Source organism: Anser anser (assembly GCF_964211835.1).
Source record: "Anser anser genome assembly, chromosome: 3".
Taxonomy (NCBI): domain Eukaryota; kingdom Metazoa; phylum Chordata; class Aves; order Anseriformes; family Anatidae; genus Anser; species Anser anser.
This window is the reverse complement of record NC_139722.1, coordinates 121,504,870-121,523,796: the sequence shown is the minus strand read 5'-3', so window position 1 is coordinate 121,523,796 and position 18,927 is coordinate 121,504,870. Positions and strand designations below refer to the sequence as shown.

Genomic DNA, 18,927 nt, shown 5'->3' with positions numbered 1-18,927 from the left:
AAGATTTTGTCAGCATTCAGAACAATGCCAATGTTTTTTAAATGGGACCTTTTTGAACTGGTACCAAGTCAGAGCTTTCTGACAGCTGATTTCATTTGGGCAGGGGTATGAAGGGAATTGAAAAGGAAGCAGTGTGGTTTTTCTTCCATAGATGCAATCTTTCTTTAAAAATCCTCTCAGATACATGTGACTGGACAATCTGTACACAGCTCTAAACAAAAATATCACATTATACCAGCCAGCTGTTGAAAAAGCAGCAGACAACAAATGACTAAATTATGCATCCACTTGGAACAAGGACACCTGGATCCTCCTGCTTTCACATCACTGCATTCCTCTCAGAGGCAAAGCTTCCTCTGTCACACAGATATTCAGCAAGGTCCCTGCCCTTTGAGATGCTGAACACTCTGTCCCAGTCCTGAAAAACACTCAGAGATCAGAGTAATCCTACTGACTCATTCACATCTCACATATTCTCAAGGACAAAGACAGAGCACTCCATGACATCCAGACCTGAGCCCATTTTCTGTTGTGCATGGTCTATGTCACTGCGTTCTTCCCATCACTGCACCACTGACAGCCACCGACTTTTGTGTTGCTACTCCTGCAGAGCTCCCTCAGTGAAAGGGGAAGAAGTCCAAAGCATATTTGTGCTCCCTTGGGATCAGCTAGACATTTCTTCAAATGATGCTGCAGTCATTTGAATTTCCCCTTGAAATCTGTTCTTGGCTACTGTCCACGAACAAGTATGATTTGCAACTTAAGCCCTCAGATAACTCAAGTGTATCTAGAATCCTAGAGTATCCTGAGTTGGAAGGGACCCACAAGAATCATCGAGCCCAACTCCTGGCTCCACACAGGACCACCCCAAAATCAGACCTTATGTCTGAGAGCATTGTCCAAATGCTTCTTGAACTCTGTCAGCTTGGTGCCCTGACCTCTTCCCTGAGGGGCCTGTCCCAGTGCCCGACCCCCCTCTGGGTGCAGAACCTTTCCCTAACCCCCAGCCTGACCCTCCCCTGTCCCAGCCCCATGCCGTTCCCTCGGGTCCTGTCGCTGTCCCCAGAGAGCAGAGCTCAGCGCCTGCCCCTCCGCTCCCCTTGCGAGGGAGCTGCGGCCATGAGGTCCAACACAAAGAAATATTTAGTGCACTTAGTCACATGGTCTGAACTTTTGGGTAGACCTGTGTGGTGTCAAGAGTTGGACTTGATGATCCTTAAGGGTCCCTTCCAACTCAGGATGTTCTATGATTCTATGATTCTATGATATATTAAAAAAAAGTGAAGGGGAGATGGATTATCATAGATTGCCTCCTTCTTACTGTCTTAGCCACAACACTAAGTGCATTGCAATGTACTCATACAGTGATACTTCTGTGCTGGACATGCCACTTATAGAGAGCACTCCACTTACTTTACAGCAGGGTTGGAAAGAACAAGCTTTTTAATTTTTATTATTATTTTTTTCTTTTTTTGAAACAAAAGAAGGAACAATATCAATTTCAAACCTGCAGGGGCAGGCTGGAATTTGTGGCCAAGGAAAACCTTCTGCCTAGTCCAAAAGGAAAGGTCATTTAAAGCATAAGTTAAGGCTACTGCCAGCTTTATCAGGGTCGCTGACAATAACCTCTGTGAGAATGGGTCTCAGATGCAGAGGGAGATGTATAAATATTCTCCATGGTTACAGATTTCAAACCTAGTCATCTGAGGAGTGAATGCCTTTGTGTCCATTTAGTTTAATTAGAACAGAAGCTTCTTCAAAAGCAAATCACAGATTCTGTTTAGATCACAGCCAAAAATTCCAATTAGGCTTTCCATAACAGACCATGCTTCCCAGAAAACACAGCATGTTAATAATGAGAGCAATAAGAAACAAGTGGAACATAAAGAAGGTATATATTCAGCATGGATGAAGGCTGGGCTGCTGTAATATGGGCAGTGTCATTAAAAAAAGGCATAGGTCAATTAGAAAATGATAAGAAGTCTAGAAGATATGACCTATTAGAGAAGAAGAAATTATGTTGAGTCTGCAGAAGAGTCATCTGAAGAAGGACATGAGATGTAAAAGCATTCAAATATCAAAAATCAGTCACAATAAGAGAAAGAATCAAACTGAGAACTTGGAAGAACAATCCACTGCAATTTACAAAATAAAGAAACCACAACTGTCTCGGAAAATCCTGTGAGCCAAAATGGATCTGGCCATGCTTTTGTATGATGACAGCATCACGTATGCTTATCCTTTTCTTACTCCTTCTCAGGCACCTTGCTGTGACTGCTGTTGGAGTCAGATTGCTGTGTTAAACAGACCTTTGCTCTGGACCACAACAGCAGTTCTTGCAGCCTTCTGTGCTCTCCATGCCCACAATGAATATAGGACAAAATGTTCAGGCTTAAATCTACACAAAGGAAAATTCAGGCTAGTTAAGAAAAGAAGCACAAGTCTCCCTACCAAAAAGGGCAGCAATTCTTCTGACTGATTGCTCAGAGAAAACACAGGATGTCTATTGCAGGAAAATTTTGTTGTATTTTATAATTTTTTTGTGTGTGTGTGGAACAATGGAAAGAAACTCTTGTCATGATGGACATGGATCCTGCATGTGGAGAGAAGAATGGACCAGACCGCCACCAAACTTTCATTCGTCTTATGATATGAGGATTTAATATTGAAAGGTTGTTAACCCACCACCCTCCCTCCATAGAAGGTCTGTACAGTGGTTTCAGAGACCTGGGCTAGCTAGAAAATATCTTGTAGAAGCATACCTCTTCTATCATGCTGCGGTAATATTTCCTAGGTGGACTGCTAATTAAACAAAAGGTAGGGAAGACAGCTTAGCTACCTGGGGCTAGAGCTGGGATGGTTATTGAACACTGAAGAATGTATGTCTGCCAACTGGCTCCATGAACCTTCTCTGCATGCTGAAAATATCTTGCAAACTCGTTGCTAGGTGCTCTGCTCCTTGACATTTACATGCTTGAGCAAAAACACATCTGCTGTTTAGCAAAACGTCATAATAAATGTCATTTTTAAACATTGTCTGCTGCAGTTCTGATTAGCTCGTAAGCAAAGCATTTGCATCATTTCAGTTCTTAGAGGTAGGTCCTGTTATGTGACAGTCAAATACAGGCTGACTTTTAAAGTGTTGGTGGGCTGGTGTAGCCACTTCTAGAAAACAAGTTAAAAAAAATGTACATTTTACTGACAGAAATACATCAACTTAAAAACTTAATCAAAATAAATGGTTTTGTAGGGATATTCCTACTAATTCAGCACTTCTAAATAATGCAAGCTAAAAAGAATGATGTGAGAGAGCTCATGCAATCCATTACATTACCTAAAAATAAAGAATATCTTTTGATAGACATTAGCCTAGAGCTCAAGTAAAGAAATACATACTCTGTGTCTGGTTTCTGGTTCTGGCAGCTACACAGAACAACATGGGTTAACAGTAGCTTATTCTCCCAGTATGGATTTTCAGGTGACAGAGGAGAACAATGCTACTTTTGTCCAGTTGAGTTGTTACATGGGATGTCTCTTGCCTTTGGTAAATGGGCATCTGTGTGTCCGCACAGAGGCAAACAGGTAAACAAACACTACTCGGTGCCTTTCAAAGACTGAGTCCTGTAGTTTTGCTGGACTGATAAAATGCAGACTCATATAACAGAATGCTGCAAAGTGGCTTCTTCTTGACAGCTCCTTACGTCAGTTTTGAATGGGGGAAGACATCACTTGTTGGGCCTGTCAGGGACTCGCTGCTGTTATGGCTGGCTGCAGCAGCAGCACAGGAAGAGCAGCCCCTGAGGCACTGCCCCAGGGAGGAGCTGGGATGAGAACGGTTAGTCCATATCCCATCAACTGCTGCTGAGCTGCAAGAAGCTGTGAGAAAGGCAAATGGAAGAGCAGGTCCTCATTTCATCCCTGCTGCTGCTGTTATATAAATAAATCAAGAGAGCAGAGGCTTTCACCTCTGAATCCAAGCCTGACTGACAGTGATTGAAAGCCTTTACCAGGATGGCTGTTCAGTGACAAGGCATGAGGGGAGGAGGTTGAGCAGTGTGACACTGGTTCCCGGGAGGTGGATGTCAGCATTGCAAAAGAGACTGACAGCCACCTCCTGACAGCAAAGGAATGAGTGATGAGCATGCTACAGGAGTTTTGGGCACCTCACATCCACGGCCCCCACAGTACGGTTCTGAGAACAGCACACCTGGGCTAGGTTTGCAACCTTCAGCCCATTCTACTACTGGAGAATACGAGAAAGGAACAGGTCTTGGCTCACGTCTTCTGGGAGAACAAGGTGACTTCAGGCAGCCTATTACAGACTGATGTGAAGGACTCAGAAGTCGTTAATAATGCTTTTTGTGCTAGTTTGGCTTAACTTCAATAACTGAAATCTTCTGCACCACTGCATGCATCAAACCACCCATTAGCTGATCAGATTTGAACTTAGCGACATTGAGGAGACTAAGCACAAGGGCCAGATTTGTCACAGTACACAGGTTAAGCTGAAGAATCCTATTACACACAGAAATGTATAAATAGACATCTCACCACACGACTACATGCAGCATAAGGTTGAAAAACTCAGAAAAAATGGTCTTGAGTAAGTATGAACTTGGCTTAAAAGAGAAGGAAGAAAAAGTTTTTACGTAAATCAGAGATTCTGGGAGACAGAGATGGTCATGGTTAACATAAATCTGTTCTAAATATGAAAGGTCATATAAACTACTTGTCAGTGCAGACTAGGTTTTTCAGTTCATATCTTGCAGTACTTTGCGGTTGATTTCAAGATCAAGTTCTCAGAGATGACAGACAATGTAAGAATTTCAACTTGTTTCTTGCAAGGAAAAGCTCAAAACTTGGGCAAACTCCAATTGTAGCCTGTGGGCCTAAACAAAAGGAACCTCCCATAACATGCAGGGCAGATAAAAGGCACTGTAAACATAACTATGGTGAAAAACCACCAGTGCTGAGATGATGCTGACTCCATCGCTCTTGCTACCATGCCTCTGGCTCAGACATTCTCTAGAAGAAAAGTCACCGTTGCTGGTGTAACGCAGGAAGCCAGCTTTGCCTGGTTGCCCATGCCAAGCCCAAGGAAGGGAGACTCAAGCATCTTTCATTCATCCTTTAGCCACCATGCATGGACCCCATCCATATGCTTCAGGCATGCCGAGTTGCTCAGTTCTTGTGAAATGTACTTCTGCAAGAGGGAAGAGGAACGATAAAGACCATCACTCTGGTTTGCATGTTCAGAGGATTGCAGCTGTGAAAAAGATCAGTGAACCTGCTCAAGGATTCCCTGTTCTGGTGTCTGTAGAGCAGGCACACCGCCAGTCATCGTTAAGTGATGTATTTGCCCTGGAACCTTACAGCTCAGTCTGTTGTAACAAATCTAACAGTAATAATAATGCAAACTTCCACTTCTGTCATAGCAGATGAAAAAAAGAAGTGCTGATAATCTGAGAAAAAGGTTTATCAATACATCTTACAACACGCATTTATAAACAATACACAAAATACTAACAGGCATTCAAGTGACTTAACTGCATAGATCTGTTAATTAGAATACAAACAGTTAGCAGGGGAGGTCTGTTTCACAGCATCTGATGTTTATGCATGTTTGGGGGGCTATTTTTAAAAAGCTGAAGGCAGAGTACGATTATTTCAGGAACATTTCAGTGTGCTGTTTCTCACAAAGCCTAAGTGATTAGTGCTGAGGGTAATTTGTGTGGAGGTGTTTATCACCTTTGTGCTAGTATTTTTTACTACAGTTTTTCTATTAATTCAGCAATTTGATACTCAGCTGACATACTGAGAGCTGATACAATGGAAAAACAGATATATACTATAAATAAAGACCAGCTCAGAGTGGGGGCATTTGACTGACACTATGAATCTACTCTCACTGAGACAATATGGTGTTTTTGGCTGCTTTCTGGAAAGACAATTAGCAGCAGAGAGCTATGTTAAAACAAGTCTAACTAAGCATAACAAAAATAAGTTAAATTTCTACAAGTTATTGAAGGCCATGTATTTAATAAGCAGGGTTGGGAGGAATGGGAAAAAAAAAACTGAGATTCAGGATTGAATTCCTACCTTGTGCCATATTTTCTCCCTATAACTCTAAAATTTCATAATAATATAGTCAATTATATAATTGAAGATTGATAGTTTTGTCTACACAACAATTAAACATGAACTGGATTCATAGTTTAATATTAAGAAATGTGTATCCCATTTGGAAGGAAAAGAATCCTATATAAATTTTTGTTGTCACAATCCCAAAGATTTCCTTTATTATGAGAAAGGAGGACAGAGAATGGATATGATCTAGCACGAGCGCTAAAGAAGCCTAAAATTAAGACTGTAACTTGAGAGAATTACAGAAGTTCTAAATGGCACAATAGTCTTCCATGAATCAAGATCCATTTTAAGCAACCCTCTTCAGAGTTAATGGTAGCTGTTAACCAACATGTTTTAACTTATTGTAAAGACAATTCCAGTAAACCTTTCAGACTCATGTCAAAATACCTTATTCAGATGAACTCCTTAAGAAGCTGAACTACACTAGAGAAGCTGACACTTGGATAACACCAAAAATGGAGTTTTCCAACTCTAATGAAGTTTTCTCAGAGGCACTTCAAAAATCAGCTCCAGCGTTTGCAAAAACAAATAAACAAAAAGCATATTTTGTGAAGTGAGCCCTGGAGAGTGCTTGTCCAGTTACCGTAACAAAGCCTGATGCTTATAACTCATTCCTTCACACCACCTATGCACAGAATCTCACGGAGGATGGACACAACCTTCATTCCATCTGTTTTAGTAGAAGCACAGCAGTTACTGCTGTGATTCTGCAGTGTTTAGCTGATGTCAACTTTTGGGTCACTCTTCTGGATTACGTTGCAGGCGACAAAAGTTTAGAAACTAGGAATACATCGTTCACGTTTTGGTCTATGTTTAAAGCAAAAGCCCTTCATTCATTCTGAGGTTAATGTATCACATGCTGGCAAATTCCACTTTAAAACTGCATTTGCTGTTACAGAAGATCTGGCATCTTCGATTCTGTGTGCAAACAGATCTCTAAAAAGCACAGAGCTCCTCAGAAATGACTCCAGAGCTGACTACTAGACTGTGTTGTAAAAATCTGACATTCATAGAATAAAAATTGGCAAAAAAAATTATTGCATTAAAGCATTACTTGTTAAGTATTTCATTAAAAAAGAACTGTTATTTGGAAAGATCTCTTATCACTTGGGAATTTAAAGTGAAAGAAAAGAAATAAGCAATGCTCCTGGGGCTTTTAATATAAAAATATTCCCCTTTAAAAATAGTTTACATGAGCTCGTCTGTGATGAATAAACCAGAGACGTGAGGGTAATTTTTATCATTTTAAATAAATATTTTACAAAGTGTTAGAAAAATATTTTTCTTTTATAAGTGTTCTGCTCTGGCAATTTATTTTTCTAATTCACTAAATTAAAATAGAGAATAGGTCAAATTATCAAAACCTAATTTGTAGTGCAGAGATCACAGTGAGTAATCTTGCTTAATGAAGCTGTAATCAATGTCTGAGCAACTCCATTATTAGTATCATTACGTTATTTACTTACGCTCTGTATTGCTAAACTCTTCACCATAAACAATCTTCAAAAAGCAAACCTGCATAAGCTGAAATGTGTATTACTCCAGAGTTTTGCAGACAACCTCTTGTACGAGTGAAGTAGCTCTCATGCAAGACACGCAACATGAGATCCGGAAGGTCAGGCTCAGACACTGGTTTCAGTCAGCCTGCTTAAGAAGGTGTCGCTTATGCCTTTTTAACGACACATGCAGCTAAAGTAGAAAATAGTCTAACAGCAGTTAGAGTTGTGATGGGAGTTCATGCTTGGTAATGGTAATTATGACAGTTTTTTTTCAGGAGAATCACTGCCTGGACTATTTTGTACTGACTGTGAGACCCTACAATACAGCCAGCCTATTCTCCCTTTAGAAGGGATTGCACTTGTGAACTGCAGGGTCCTTTTGGTTGAAACAGTCCCCCTAAACCTGCCCTGAGAGCAACACAGGAAATTCCAATGTCAGCAGTGAGAACAGCGAAATCCACTAAACAGTTGAGAAGAAGGTCTCAGGACAGTGGCTCTGAGCCCCCCAGGGCAAGGGGTCCCCACTGCCACCCTTGGAAACAGGTTTTAATTTGTACTTTCCTGCTGTGGCACATGGGCAGTGGCTTTAAACATTCCCCATGACAATCACTTAGCCAGCAAATGAATTTCTCTGCTGTAAACAGGTGGTGTCAGTGCACCAAGTAAACCCATGGTTTCCTAAGCTGATTTCCTAAACCTGGAATCTGGTAGTTTCCCAAATTCCTAATGTTCCCTGTAGCAGGAAGGGAGCAGCTCTGTCACAATCGTTCACCAAGTCCCTACTACATTATCATTTCACCCAGTGCCACCTGTAGGTCACCCAGAAGACAAAAGGTCTCCCCAGCACTAAGAACAAAACACAGACAAGGACAGGAGAAGTTGCTTAGTGCTGAAACTCCAGAATCAACTCTTCTAAAATATAAACCCATCAAAACATTTCCATATGCTTTTAAACCCCTAGGAGCCTCTCTTTACCAAGTTAAAAAAGATGCAATAAAGTTTGTTTTATATATTAAAACAGATACTTTCATTTTAATAAAAAATGCTCTCATCAGCTTTGAATTATTTTGTAGCAATAAACTGATCAAGGGCTTAAAAAAGGCACAGAAGTCCTGCAGGTTTATGGAAAAGTAATTAAATGTCTTCCTCAATTAACCTCAGACATGAGAGGTAGTGCTTATTTCATGAGAGTCAGCTTTACCTGGTGATATAGGGGCAAAGTAATATTTCTTAATCTCCTAAAAGATCATCTTATTCCAGTATCAGAATCTATACCCCGTATAGTGATAAGAAAATTAAACGTTATGCTAGAGATATGTGCTTCTCAGTATCTGCAGTCTCTGTCTAGATGAATATTAAACAAAGGCTAACAAGAAATGGAAAGCAATTACAAAGCCTTGGAGACAGATCCCTGCTATACAGCACTGGAATAAATTAGCTGGTTTCAGCTGAAGAATACCACACAGACGTCTGTGATGAAGAAACAAATGTACCGACTGAATTTCACTTCTGGAGAAGTATTAACAATCCACTTCCATTGCAGCCTAGAAGTAACAGAGCTCTGCCTTTGCTTGTAAAACTGCATGACCACAAGGTTTTACGGGAGCCCACCCATTCAGCACATTTCAAAAAAATAGCCAGCGATGCCTTTATAAATTAACAAAGTTTGGTTATCTATCACTAGAAGACTTCGTGTTGTTGCAAACTAAATCTGCAAGGTGATTATCTGGTTATTTACTCTGTGGCCTATACATAACCTTCATGTTTATGCATAAGCTGCTGTTCTGACTCCTTCAGGTTCATATGAAAGGAATTAATTATCGATGGAAAACGAGAGGTTTAAAATTGAAGCAGAGGGTCAGATCTTAAACTGGCAGGGAAAAGCTCAGCTCTGTTGATAGAGTTTAGCTGTCTCCAGTTAAACAATATGAGGAAGTGCTCTGTAACCGTTTCAAGTTCACCAAAAATGTCAAATCTGAAGGGGATGCAGGGGGAGAACAGCCCTCCTTTCATTCCAGACAGGCAGACAATGCTACATGTGAACTTTGTGTTCACTGATGTGATAGGAATATTACGTATGGACTTATTTTGAAATCACAGCTAGTGTTACGTGCCATAATCCAGTTACACTGATGCCAAGTTTTCCCCAACCACTTTCATTTTCCAATGCTGTGTGACATTAAGCACTGAGCCACGACAGAGATCTAGACTAACAGATCTATGGGCAAATATTATTTTATTTGTAAAAAAGCATTAATTTAGAAGCAATACAGATAAAGCAGAGATCAATTCCCTACAGCTTTGCATTAATACACACAGCCAACCCTTTCTTTCTAAATTCATATTCTGGAGTTTGCCTTCTTTCAGGCATTCGGGTTTCACACTCCCAGCAGACAGCTACAGAAACTACAAAGATGGGAGGGATTATGAAGCTGGAGTCAGATTCATACATAAGTAATCCAGCGTAGGGAGATTTGTCACATCCCATCTATGCAGTACTGCTTTACACTATGTTAAAGGGGTAAGAGCTAATATTGAAGTGTCCAGCATTGTCCATAGGCAGCAGGTTGCTCTCTGCTGAGCAAGATTCCCCTACCATATCCTAGCAGCTGTCCTTTACGTGAAGAGCATCAAGATGAATAAACATTCCTTAGCATAAAAATATTCCTTAGCTAATTTAGCAAAACTGAAAATGAAGATGCTGTAAACATGACAGAATAATGCCACTGGCACATCCGTCAAGCTGCAATGACCATTAGAAACAAGCACTTTATGAAATGACTTTTTAATCAGAAAGATTCTAAGAAAATAGAACATAATGCCTTTTCAGTTGGCTTAAAAATATAAGCATTTGATAGCCTCATTTTTGTTATCTGATTTTGTTCTGTATCCTACTATAACCACTTATCTGCACCTACAGATACGTGATGCTTCACTCATAGTAAGATGGCTGCAGAGGATGAAGCATGGAAGTTTACTGCTGCCAATGACTGTGACAGAAAAGCAAAAGTAGAGCCAAAGAAAAATGCAAACCAAACCAGAATCCAGCTAAGGAAAAACTATTTCTTCTATGAGATGTGGAACTACTTTGAACCTGCTGTTTCAGGTGTAAATTACACTCCTGTAAATTGACTAAATGTTTATCCAAATTAAGCCTACTTAATGCAATAATGTTGTATACTTAACATCTGCTGATGTCAGTAACCATAACTGGCCCAAAAACGTTTCATTCAAATGTTAAACTGGTGCAGCAGCACATTGTTTTTAAATTCATTATTATAACAGAAGATGCTTAAAACAAATGTGGTGGTGAACAAGCGCCCTCTTAAGGGCATTTGGTAAGAATAATGTTCCTTAAAAACACTTACATAACTTAGAAGTTTAACGCTGAATATTTCCCAGAAATAAAATGGCAGCTTCTGACATTCCCCATTCCCAATATTTTGAAAATGCTGTGAAAGGCTTAGAAATATTAGAGTCCTAGTCACTTCTTTTTCTAAGGAAAATCAGTCACTGAGGGTACAGAGTTAGCCAAAAAAAAAATATATATATATATATACATATATATATATGAAAGTGGTCTTTCTAGCCTATGGTACTCACTCGCTCACTTTTCCTAACAGGAATTGATACCGGGATATTTTCTCTTAGAGTGTATGTAAGTAGGGGGACAGTAGAATAACAGATTTAGTCTTCTGAAACCCTGTAGTAAGACAAAAAAAGAAATCTTACTAACTACTGATGTTGCAGATATCAGTAGGTTTTCCTGATCATATCAACACACCGCAGACTGAGAGGAAGAAGAAAGTCAACGCCTTATTTTGTGTATGCAATCAATAATAATAAAAAAAAAAAAGTGTGACAGACACGAAATTGTCAGAATAACTTGAATACTTCTCACACTTTTCAGTGTAGATGCCTTTTCAGAAGAGACCCAGCAGCAAATGCAGAAAGCTGGTATGAACGCACGCAATTCCCAAGCCACCAGCCCAGTCGCACACTGCCACACCTACGCACGTCACCTTCTATTGTCAGCTGCCTGCGGCTCCTCAGACCGCGCATACTGGATAAGCACTTGCCGAGTGTGTTACATAAACTGCTTTCATTTCTCTGATCAATGATTTTTCTTCAGAACATGCTTGTTTCAGGAACCCCTGCTGATCAGATGAGTAATCATCAACAATGACACCACAGTGAAAATTAATGTTTTACAGATTTAAACTACTAGGTTATAGAATCACCGTGGAAATAATAAAAATTACCCTCCCATAGGTGTTTTCACTTATACGAGCAAATGTTACTCAAAATAGTTTTTGAACAATTGTCCAGTTCAGCAGAGCCAGTCATCACAAACAAGAAAAGAACTAAAAAAAAATCTGGTCTTATTACATCTAAAAAGATTTCAGAGCAAAAAAACTTTACAGCAGCATGATATTCACTGCTTGCCTGTTTGATTTGTGCAGGAGATATTCACAACATAGTATGCAACCAACTAGTCCCGTGATATTGTTTTGCCATTGCTAGTAACAGGCTGGAAGCTTTGTGCCGAGTTTGCAGGGCCCTGGGACTGAGATTTCCCACGCTTGCTCTGCCTAAAGGAGTTTTGTAGATGTACCCAGATGTAGCTGCTGGGTAGCGCTAGCAGCAGAGGGGACACTCTGCTAGCTTTGTGCCTTTTCTCTCAGGAGTCCTAGTCACAGCTCCAAAATTACACTGCTGTGGAAGAGCTAGTTTCATTTGCCATTACTCTCCCCAGTCTCTTAAGTTAGAAAATACAAGTGTTTGGTTTTTTTTTTTGTTTTTTTTTTTTTAAAGTCTGAGTTGTACTAATATAATTCATGTCACAGAACTTAAAATACTATTTTTTTTATTTTTTATTTTTTGCAACTAGGACTCTACACCCAATTCTTCCCTGTGAAGAGCTTGAGCTAGAAAGGAATCGTCTTCAGGAATCTGAAAAATTGTTCTACCTGTTTCTCTGTAAGAGAGGACTTGGAGAGTTAATAACTTCTAAAGTGTGTTCCTTGTGCCTTCGTAATTGTCTCTTAACTCTGCATCCATTACCGCGTAGGTATGCCCATCTCAGACAGAAGATGGTACATTCATGGCTTCCTCTTCTGGAACTACGGGTTAATTCTGATTAAATGTCTATTCAGCAAGGCATTACTGATAGCCTGATGTTATCCTTCCAACAATTATGCACAAGGAAAAACGAAGTTTAGGAGATGCAAGTAAGAAAAGAAAGGCAGCTGGAAAAGCAATAGGTGTAAGTGACTAATGGACAATATTGCTCTGAATATATTCTGAGGAAACTTGCTATTCTTGCTGAAATTTGCTCCAAGAGATGACATTCTCTCCCACTCCCCCACACACTCATTTGCATTTTACACACAGGTCTGACCAACAGTAACTGAGGAAGAGATATACTGTTATAGACAGTAAATGTGCAAACCTGACCTTTTCTCTAATTGGATAATGTCTCCTAAGACATTCGGAGTCTGATTTTGTTCTCCATTACATGGATGTAAATCAGGGTGAGTTTCTTCTAAGATCAGAAGTGTTATATTCTTAGCCTTTATGCCTTCTGGTGGTCTATTACACAAAAGCATGCATGTCTTTTAGCCATGGATAGCTGAGATACATGTCTGTTTGCAGCAGGTTGCCACTAGATCCTAGGTGAACCAGTCATCTTGATTGAGACAGAGGGTCAGATGGCAGTAGACGCTGAAGGTAAAAATGGATTTGCTCAGTCCTTGTATCATTAGTGATATGACGGGCATCTACGCTGCAGCTTGGTTGTAGGTAACATGGCCTACAGGAACATTGCTGTATCAGGAAACCTATTTATGAGCATTCACATTCTTCAGGCAAATTTTTAAAGATTAGGTCCTGAAGATAATAGAAAATTAAAAGACTTTTTAAGAACTGATGACAATTAGCCCCTAAGTCACCTGCACTGCTTAACATCAAAGTTTGTCTTTATAATCACTAGCTATAGACATAAAACTAGCACTATAATTTCAGACAGAATTCCCAGTTTTCTTTTGGGAGGAGGCTACCTCCTGGCTATAAAACTGCCAGCACACTAATGAGAGGCTTGGGAACAGTGTCTAAGAACGTGAAAAAGCTCTCTTGCCAGAATTCAGCAGCTCTTATCTCCATCTCAGCTTTAACCTAGAAAAAAAAATGTTTTTGAAAAAGTGTTCCAATTAACTCAAAAATCCACCAAAACAGCATTTTTGATCAAATAGATGATGAATTCTGATGCACAGGGAAACACTTTTCCTAGTTAGTTGCAGGAAGTGTTGCAATAGTCATTTTTAATGAGTGAAAAATAACGGATTCTGTAGAAGCAGACAAACCACTGAAAAAATGGAGCATGACTGAAATCCTGGTCTATAAGCTTGCAGAAGAATAAACATCAAAGCATTTTAGGGCATTAGCAAATGAAGATGGATTTAATCAAAAGAATATTTACATATGAATAATATAGCTTGTTATACATTTAGAGCCCATCAATGGAAAATTAAATTAATTTGCAATGCAAACCAACTGGGTCAGCTATTGAATGCCTCTATGAATGATGAACACCACTAATGACAGAACTATATTTAATTGGTTAAAAAAAGCCTTAGTTCTTTTTTGGCAACTGCTTATTGCCTAGTATCAAGATTTTCTAATGTCACTGTACAATTGGTAAAGAGACCATTAAGAAAAAACACAGCAGGTTATGATTTTTATATTCTCTTGTATATAAATGGGGTTTAGCTTAACCAACAAAAAAATTCAGAAGAACTAGTTAAAAAGATGTGAAAGCTTGGCAAAACTTGTTCATATCTGCTCAAAGAGGGCATCATTATGTGGAGACGGAATTTGCCTGGTGGCATTTCTATGCAGCTAGCAGACAGACCAATGATGATTGAATGGGAAGGAGAGAAGAACGGACTCTCATGTCCCTTCTCCACCTTCCTGTCTTTCCCCATTTGCACATTTAATGTATTTGAGGGCACTGTGATGAGAGGTTTTCACTGGTATGTGGAGGAGCACAACGCACAGACTTTGAAGTTGCAGAAGGAAGCGTGACATCTCAGTGGAGACAGAGAGGTGGGAGGCAAAGAAGCAAAAAAAAAAAAAAAAGGAAGTAACCCATCAGGTAAACAGCCTACTGTGCAAGCACCTGAGCGCAAAATACCTCAGAAAGAGAGCACACTAAGAATTAGAAACACCATCCAGATGAACCAGCTCATCTTCTCCCACAGCAATCATCCTTCCATGCTGATCACCTTTCCTCAGAGTGATCCGACAGATGCTTGATAAATATTACATATTTGGAATATTTACACCAAATTTTGCATTGAACATTGTTGTTTCCACCTACTCCTTCACTGCTAGCTCACCAAACTTCTAGTATATAGAGATAAAATCTAAGAACGACAGACAAACAACAAGTTTCTTTATAGAGGTTTTCCTACAGGTTGAAATGAGGCACAGAAGTCACATAGTAGCTGGCTACTGAGAGATCAGTGCTAGAACAGCTTGCTGTCTGCAACAGCCAATGTAAAGACTAAAAATTACACAGCTCATGAAACCAAGTGTAGGTAAAAGATCTTCAGATGCCTTTGCTTCAAGTAATAGCTTTTTTTTTTCATGCAAATATCAACGTGTCCCCATATCTTCTCCAAAATCCAACAGATTCCTGAATCTTTTAGCATGCCCAGAACTATGTTTTCAAACTGTTTCAAGTGATGTGCAATGAAGGCAGCCCAAGATTATCCTTTCATTAAGATTTACACTAAGGCAAATATCATAAAAATAAACATTATCAAACATCAGGACATACTTTATATTTTCCACACTGTAGAAGCAGATATGGCCCAAGACATAAGACTGCCCCAAGATTAATTGTTGTAGCAGACAATTTATTAGTAGAAAGATTAAGATTTCATATCCCAGTCTTCTGGGGTCATCATATCTTTGTTTCAAGGAAATCCACTTCAAGAAATGTTCCACAAATATAAGAAGCAAGTTACAAAGGCACAGCTTAGTATAAAGTGTTACCAAGATATGTCAAGTTTTGGTTGGCTTATAATCCATGTTTCTTCATGTGGTGTTTTCTTGCCATTTTTACAGGAAGGAAATAAAGTCACTGGTGTGTTAACGGCAATAAAAGCCAAGATTGAAGGCACAATCAAGAAAAAAACTGAACACTGTGATCACTTCAACAACAGAACTGTGCATAAGCTTCTACTGTACCTGCTCTAAAAGTGTCTCCTAAAGCAACATGAGCTAACGTGTCCAACTACAGAAATATCACTCTGAATAAAACAGCAAACACCCTCCCCCTCTAAATAATTATACCTTTCATTCATCAGTGAAACACCATGGTTAGGATTCACAAGAGCATATCAGAAAGCTGTCTTTTCTGTGTTCTCCCATCTGGAATCTTTTAATATCACCCACCTTCATTCTTTCTGGTTAGAGACCCAATAATCCTTTACTGCCACCCGTTGTTTCAGGGCTCCTCGTGGCTATTTCATGACCCTGCCAGAGCGCCACTGGGTTGTTGTTGTTTATTATGGGGGCAAACAGTTAGCACTAATACCTGTGTGTGTGGCTGCACGTCCTGTGATATGAGGCATCTCCTCCCTTCAGAGGCTCTTGTTAGAGGAATGCAGGAGCTCAAATTTGGTGTGCAGAAGGAAATGGAAATACAGTCCTCGGCAGTAAGTTACATGTGAACTCGATACCAGTTCCACTCATCCATGGCAATCAAAAGTTGCAAGGAGGCTGCTGTGGAGGCCTCTTTGTCCGACCCTAGGATATAAAATGAAAGATGAAATTCCATTTTGTTATAAGTTATGTCAAAAACCGGTACTTAACAGTAGAAATTATGATTTTGTCAAAGCCCTCTTTGAGTAGGCAAAGTTCTGCTCAAAATCTATGACGAAATTCCCTCTGGTTTGAAAAAACAAACTCAAGAACATATGCATTTAAGTACCTTGAGACTGCCAAAACAGGTAAAAGTGCAAGGGTTTAGTAGTTCATATGAATCTCTTGATAGAAACACTGTTGCCATAACAACAGCATATTAGAAGGATGGGGGAAAAAGCCAGAAACACAACTTTAATAATGAAAGAGATCTAGTCTTCAGTCTTCTTTATTATATGCTGCAGCTCATTTACCACAGCTAAATAAGCACAGACTGCACACTACGAATTTCAAACCAGCAAGCATCTATTTTCTTTGCTACTCCTCACCTTTATCATATCTAAACACTTCAGAAAGCATTAGCCGTTATAGTACCCTTGTGAGAAAAGTGGCTTTATCACTGCTGGCTGGCATTGGGGTAAGTCAATCAGAGTACCAATTAACCTGCCTAAAGTCCTATTAGGAACCTACCGCAGAAGCAGAACTGTGTCCCACACCCTGAAGTGACCACACGCGACCTTCCCTCTGGGATATCTTTTCCCAACATCACTGAGCAGATAGCTCGGCCCTCTCCCAAGACTCAGAAAAAGGTCACACGTGGATATTTTGGTAACAGAGAAAGTGCTGTACGAAATAACCGGTGTAGTGAGCATTAAGGATTCCCTCCTGCATTTGTTCTGATTACAAAACAGACTCCCAGCTTTCACTAATAAAAGCAAAGATTTCCTCATTTGCACAGGCTGTACTTACGTGGAAGCAAATGCCTGGAATGGGATTTCTGTTTAAAGGGACAATGGTCTCTAGAGCAATTTGCAAAGCAAAAATTTATCATCTGTATGACATTGCCTGGAAAAATATGTCCCTCAATGCCAAGGATGTAGAACTACTGGTAAATGTCTTCTTTTTCTATTTTTCCACATTTTCCACACACACCCTCCCTCCTTTCTTATTCCTCTGAGGTCTGAATTACCATACTTCTTTATTTCCCCAGAGTTCCTACATGCTATTATTATTCCTTGGATGCATCTGATTCAGAGCCCTGCAGCTTGCTTCCTGACAGGCTTCAGCATAGCCTTTCATTCCTGACATGGGAAAAATTCTTATAAAGGCTTTTTGATTGATTTTAAGAATTTTACATGGTGCAGAGAAAGCTGCTTTTTAGCCATGACCTATTGTACTTTATCAGCCTTCTCTCCTCATGTGTATTTAGGATGCTGTAAAGATTTAAGCAAGCTATTCAGTAAGCTTCTGTTAAGTATTCCTTGTGGCCACGGGAGCTTCAACTTTGGCATATCTGTCTTGCGGTCAAAAAACTAGCTGCCAGGTGGTGCTGAAGTCAATTCCATCGTGTGTTTCTGTTGTTAACACTGCAGTATAATATGGTGCCGGCAGGTAGTAAAAGCAGGGTAAATAATGCCTTTTGCCCATAACACACTACTATGGTGCTGCTGCACACTGCCATGACAGGGAAGTATTAGTCAGTGAGAAGGCACGTAGTGCCCAGGACCACTTCTCACGTTCTCTGCTCCCATTCTTCAGAGCAATGGGAAGTCCAGGTTCAAATTCCTGATCCTTCTGAGGAGTTTTGACCCCACGTTTCCCAGCTCGGAGCACGCGTACTGCTCCACAGGGCTTTATGGGTGGAGAGGGGGGCTGTACGACTTGGGACAGGAGGCCATGGTGCTTGGATAGGTTACGGTCCCTCACTCCAAAAGTACTTGTGTGCCCACCTACTCTCCCCTGAAATACAAATACAGAATCAGTACAGCAGTGCCCAAATCACTGCACCCAGGTTAATATGCAGGGGCAGAGGGCTGGCAGCAGACCCTTCCCCAGATCTCCCTCTCTGTACAACAGGCAAGGGAAGCTCCGCAAGATGCCACGGCCCTTTGCTGTACTCAGCTCACCCTCCTCAGATGTTCCATTACTGCTGTGTAAAAGTCATATTACAAAGTGAGGTAGATAACGCCACAAAATCAGCTGGCAAACACTGTTCTGGACTAGCACAGGCTTTCAGATCACAGCCTGGAATTTAAGTAATAGGAGCAAGTCCTTTATTTTTCTAAACTTTAACTTGGGAGAAATTTTACCAAAGAAAAGAATCGCCAAATGCTTTCTCCTGCAAATGGCAGCAAGCCTCTTGATTTCTCACATCATTTCCTTGGTTGATCTGGTCACTCTCCATGGGTGATGCTTTAGAGAGCAAAGCTCTGTTATTTTGCCGGAGTTAGGTTTCCTCAAAATAGAGCACTGCTAAATCCTACATTTTTCCTTTGCTGAGAGCTCCACAGGAATCACTAAGGCTAAGTACAACCACCTAAAGAAATCTCTTTACAAAAATGTTTGGATCACT

At 40.1% G+C, this 18,927-nt stretch overlaps 1 long non-coding RNA gene across 1 annotated transcript in view; it reads right to left on the bottom strand.

Moving 5' to 3' along the window:
- Positions 1 to 2,305: 2,305 nt before the first annotated feature.
- Positions 2,306 to 18,927, bottom strand: part of LOC310896649 — a 64,005-nt gene continuing 47,383 nt past the window's right edge. Inside the window, exons 2-3 of the long non-coding RNA XR_014581710.1 lie at positions 16,249 to 16,460; positions 2,306 to 5,203 (exon numbers count right to left, since the gene is read on the bottom strand). This is a non-coding gene — a long non-coding RNA (uncharacterized lncRNA). The remainder of the gene's footprint in view (positions 5,204 to 16,248; positions 16,461 to 18,927) is intronic.